Source organism: Helianthus annuus, chromosome 11 (assembly GCF_002127325.2).
Source record: "Helianthus annuus cultivar XRQ/B chromosome 11, HanXRQr2.0-SUNRISE, whole genome shotgun sequence".
Taxonomy (NCBI): Eukaryota; Viridiplantae; Streptophyta; class Magnoliopsida; order Asterales; family Asteraceae; genus Helianthus; species Helianthus annuus.
The window spans coordinates 51,489,799-51,495,730 of NC_035443.2; the positions used below are offsets into that span (position 1 = coordinate 51,489,799).

The following is a 5,932-nucleotide window of genomic DNA, read 5'->3' on the forward strand; positions in this document are numbered from 1 at the left end:
AGAAATGCTTTTAACATACAAGTTTAACAATGAATCGAATGATTGAATTTATTTTCAACAACGATTATAATATGCAAGTATGCAACAAACTCCCCCTCAGCCTGAGCTCACAGAATTTGTTCGTACAGGAAGATGATGGTGAAGAGCTAATAGAACAGTACAGAGCACTGTTCTATTTATAGGCACGAACAAACTACCGAAGCATCTAAGCTGATGTCACCATGAAAGTGACATCTAACCTCCTAACAAACTCTAACCTCTGATCTATACAATTCATTACATAAAGTAAACAAAAATACTGCTGCATCCTTCCACTACTGTGAACCCAGCAGTACTTGTCATGAGCAGCAGTGCTTGACTCAAGGCAGTAGATTGGGCAGCAGTGCTTTAGTTCTTCATCAGTCTTTGACTTGATCAGTAGTTGTAGGTCAGCAGTTTGTATGATCAGTAGATAGGAGGTCAGCAGATGTTGAAACCACTTTCAAGGGGAGAGACTTGTATGCATAACATCTGCTTATTCTGGATCCACTGACCTGATCCAGTTTTGGCTCTAATTAGCTGTTCCTCTGGTAGGGTTCAATCCCAACAAACCACACTTAATCCAAATGCTCCAAAATTCCGCCACTTTTCATGGCCTATCCGATGAAGATCCCCATTACATATTATCAACCTTTTGGAAATATGTGACACATTTCGGATCAACGAATCCTCCAACGATGCTACCCGACTCTGTATGTTCCCCTTTTCCCTCAAAGACCGAGCAAAAGCTTAGACACCTTCCCAAGTGGGTCCATGCACACTTGGGATGAACTTGCCCAAAAATTTGTCTACAAATATTTCCCTCCCGCTAAAACCGCCAAACTCATGACCGAGATTAACTCATACTCTCAAGAAGACGGGGAATCATTGTATGAGAAATGGGAAAGGTTCACGAATATATTAAGGAAATGCCCACATCACGGTCTTGAACGTTGGCAACAAGTGTCCACTTTCTACAATGGACTCTTACCACACACAAGGCAAATCCTTGATTCCGGCTCCAGGGGACTCCTTGGGAATCGGCGCCTTGAGGAAATTTATAATCAAATTAAAGAAATTGCTCAAAATAGTTTTCAATGGCACACTTCGGGGGCTCAAAATCCATAGCCCCAGGTGCCCATAAAGTGGATGAAACCACTTCTTTGCAAGCCCAAATCGAAGCCTTAACTTCAAAAATAAAGAAACTTGAATTAAACAAGACGGCTTCAGTTATGGCTTGCGAAGGATGCGGCAGCCCCCATGAAAACTGGAGTTGTATGAAAGACTTAGAAAATCAAACGGAGGTGGTAAAGTACCTAAATAATCGGCCACGACCACTTGGAGCTCCAAGTAACTCTTTCACTCCCGAGTGGCGAAATCATCCCAACTTTAGTTGGAGGGAATCGGGGGTAATAACCAACTAACTCAAAATCAACGTTCTAACTTTCAACAACAACAACCCCAAATGAGCAACAAAGCTTCTAACCACAACAACAAGGAAAGGCTTAAGGACCTCATCACTCGCCTTTACTCTGAATCCGATAAAAAGTAATCGGATAGGTTCCTACAAACTGAAGCCAAAACTAGAAACCAACGGACTATCATGCAAAATATAGAAAAACAAGTAAGCCAACTTGCCCAAAATTTTGCCGAAAATCCACAAGGAGCCTTACCTAGTAACACCGAAACAAAACCCAAAAGCCCAAGTAAACGTAATCAACTTAAGAAACTGGAAGGTAGGACTCGAAGTCGAACCAACAACGCAACAACCCGATTCACTCCCAATAAAAATGCCCATCACCAATAACCAGAAAAATATTCAACCCCAACATGCCAAAGCAACCAAACCACCCCCGGTCCCTTACCCCAGTCGTTTACTACGGCAAAAGACTGACGAGCAACTCACCAAGTTCAGAAGCTTACTTAAATAACTTCACATCAATCTCCCTTTTGTGGAAGTCCTCACTCAAATGCCAAAATACTCCAAGTTTATAAGAGATTTCCTCACTCGCAAAAGGAGAATTGAATCCATTCAACAAGTCAACTTAAGTGAAGAATGCTCGGTGGCACTCCTCAACAAGCTCCCCAAAAAGAAGATTGATCCCGGAAGCTTCACCATTCCTTGCTCTATCGGAGGATCACCAATAAGCAATGCACTAGCCGACTTGGAGGCTAGCATTAATCTAATACCAGCCTCTATGTTCAATTGACTTGGGTTAGGTAAGCCACACTCTACAAGAATGAGCATACAACTTGCGGATAGGTCGGTAAAATACCCTCAAGGTGTCATAGAAAACCTATTGGTAAAGGTCGGTGAATTTGTTTTCCTGGTCAACTTTGTAATCTTAGACATGGAAGAAGACACCGAAATCCCGCTCATATTAGGAAGGCCCTTCCTTGCCACCACACGAGCCATGGTGGATATGAGCGATGGAAGATTAACATTGAGGGTTGGTGACAAGGAGATCAAGTTTGAAGTAGGACAACGAGCAGAGGTTAATCTGGTCAACTACATCAAGACAATAGACTCGAGCTTAGACTACACTCTTCAATGATGCAACTCGGGATGCGAGTCATCCCTCTCGGGTAACATTTGACTGACTTTGGGTCTACCCAAAGACCCTTATAATCGTGGTGCACTATGGAGGCATTCCATGGACTATCCATTAGTTAAGTAGTTTAAATCTTAGTGTAATCTTTAGTTTAATGTTTTTTTTTTCTTTTAAGTTTCATCTTTGTAAGAATAAACCACATTCGAAAAAAAGATGAAAAAGCAGAAAGGAACCCTGCGCACATAAACCAGAACCTCCCGCTTCAAAAAACTGCAAATCAGAGTTTGCAGCACGAGGCTGTGCCGACCAGGCACGCCCCCATGCCCAAATGTCTGATGTTAAAAATTTTCTGCAGAGAAGGTGGCACGGGTCGTGCCCACCCATCACGCCCCCATGTCCACCATACTATAAGTTTTCTGTTTCATTCTGTTACTAGCACTTTGGCCACGGGGCCGTGTCCACCAGGTACGCCCCCGTGCCCAGTGACCAATGACCAAAAAATTGTTATTTTTACCCACTTCTTGCACATTTAATTCAAACAAATCCTATTTGTGACACATTGAGGACAACGTGTAATTTAAGTGCGGGGAATGTTAAAACCTTGAATCTTTTATCCTAAAAACAAGCCTTACACAAAACTCGCATTGGAAAACCGCTAATCAGCCCAAACTTTTTTGTTAAAATTTTTTATTTTTTACTTATCTTGGTTTAGTTGGGAAAAATAAGTTCTAAAAATTATGTTTTACTAATTTACACCTGATAGCGTCGTGATAAAAGAACCATTTAAGAAAATTATAAAAAAAAACGTGCATAACAAATCTTTGTAAAATTTGATTATATATACATTTTTACACTATACCCTTTTTTCCATAAAAAGTGAGTTTTGATCGTATACCAACCATACAAATACATATCTATACTAATTACTCATATTTTTCGTTTCTTGTGTGAATAGCTCGATTGATTCTTACAAATCTAGAACTTGCCAAAACAATACGTTCCAAATCCTTGCCGACATAAATCCAAGTAAGTAAATAATAGAGGCATTAGGACTATACCCTTTATTTCATTCTAAACCTTTGTTTTACTTTTCATTTCTTACATCGCCTTAGTTAAACCCCTTTGAGCTTTAACTCTTTCGTTTCTAAACCTGCAAAAAAATATATACTTTTGCAAAAATAACCACCCACATCCACAAAACTTTTTATTTACACCCTTTATTTTTGTAAAAAGTTCGGTTATAAAATTACAAGTATGGATTAGTTTCAACTTTGGTTAAAAAAACATTAGATTAAGTCTTTTTTTGCTAAGCCACGAAGCAATTAAAAACCGACACTTTTTATGCTTTACACCATTTTTACCCAAACACACCTACCTGAACCAAAACCTACCTTTTTAAAAGCCCTCTTGAGATTTACAAGGATTAAACATCAAAAAAGAGGAGGTTTGATTGTTTGTCAAGCCTATGGTAGGAGTAAGTTCCACACTGGGTTAGAGCATTTTCACTTAAACAACTTCGGCTGAGTGTTGAGTGACCTCTTGTGAGGTGTGTAAATTTATATATAACTAAATAGAATTTTATAAAGGCATGTTATGCCCAAAACAAATAATTTTTCTTAATATGTGTTTTAAATAAATCATGATGAATAAGATTGTATCTAAAATAAGAACAAAATAAATTTAGAATTTGGATTCCTGACACTCTAAAGATAAACCCAAAACTTCTTTTCTACCAAATCTGTTTGAGTGTGTAAGCCACATTATAGAGTTTTGCTTGAGGACAAGCAAAGATTCAGGTGTAGGGGTATTTGATGTGCCTAAAATGCAACATATAAATTACATCAAACAAAGCATGAAATCAACCCTTTTTCATTATTATCGTTGGGAAAAGCACGTTTCTTTGTTTACTTTTAATTTACAGGATCAAAAGAGCTTAAACGGTAAAAAGGAACAAATTAATAGCAGAAACCAACACAAATACAAAGAAGAAGGTTTGACACAACTCGTCGAACCCCCATCCAAATCCAAAGCAACAAAAATAACAAAAACAGAAGCTTTGGCACGCGGCCTTGCCCACCATGCATGGGGTCGTGCCCAGTTAAGAAGCCCTGCAGAAAAAGACAACAGCAAAAGACAAACGAAAAGGGGCCATTCCAACTGAACATGGGTCGTGGCCAACTCTAAGATTCGCAGAATCTGAGATAGTACAGTAAGTAAAATCACGACGAAGCCATGCTCTGTTACCAAGGGGCGTGTTAGAACACAACTTGACATCTGCAGTTAATGAAGGGGGAAAATTGAAGACCACGTGGCCATGCCAAGTGGGCACGGGGCCGTGTGAAGACTCTGTTTTCAGCTATAAATAGGGGTGCTTGGTATCGTTCCAACTCATCCCTTGGAAACCACTTCTCTAACACTTGCCATCAGTCCACCACTACAACACCAACACCCACCACCATCATCCATCATCCATCTTTCTTCTTTTAGAGTGTGTAGCAGTCTCGGGATCCAAGATCATCGTAAGAGTTCTTGTCAAACAAAGTCCATGCTTGGCTAAATCTCTTACATCACTTGGTGAAGACAAATCTTTTATGTATTACTTTTGATTTCCAATCTTTTGCAACTTTTTATTTGGGTATGTATTAATGACTTTAATAACTAGTTTTTTATATTGAAGGTGAACTTTACTTAATCATTTCTTCATGTTTTGTTGATTCACTCATTCGTGTCTTTACGGTCTAGATAAAGCGTGTTAACAACCTGGAAGGGGGTTAGAAGGGTGCTTGGGTAAAGTTCTTGTCTCGTTCAGTGTATAGATCCTGCGAGGACCTGATTCAACCTTATTAGGACTTCCCTGGAGGCAGATAACATCGAATCGGGGGAAGTAAGAACGACTTGTAATCCCTTATTTACAAACTACTATTAAAACAATTACCCAACCTTACGGGGCTGTATCCCTGCTGACTCAGACCAATAGGTTGAGGGTAACGTCGCCTTCACAAGAGGGGCCTACCACTTTTCGCATTAATAACTTACTTAATTATCTTTCAATAATCCGACCTTGCGGGACTGTATCCCTACTGACTCAGACCAATAGGTTGAGGGTAACGTCGCCTTCACAAGAGGGGCCTACGACTATAACTAAGATAATCTCTTAAAAGCCCAAAGTGAGGAAATCATCAAATTCATAAAAGAGGAGTTGGAACCAAGTGATTCCTTCTTGTGTATTCGTTTTCCTTATATTTACATTTTTATTTTCTAGTTTTTCTTTTAAAACTTTTAAAAATGTTTATCAAAATTTGGTTAGATTAAACGTTATGGATAAGCCGATACTAAAAGCTCTTGTGTCCTTGGACGACCTC

The 5,932-nt window shown here is 39.3% G+C and overlaps 1 non-coding gene across 1 annotated transcript; it reads right to left on the bottom strand.

Annotated features, from left to right (window-relative positions):
* Positions 1 to 858: 858 nt before the first annotated feature.
* On the bottom strand, positions 859 to 965 carry LOC118484576. Its single transcript, XR_004873684.1, has one exon. It is a non-coding gene; the product is annotated as a small nucleolar RNA R71 (small nucleolar RNA).
* Between the last annotated feature and the right edge of the window lie 4,967 nt (positions 966 to 5,932).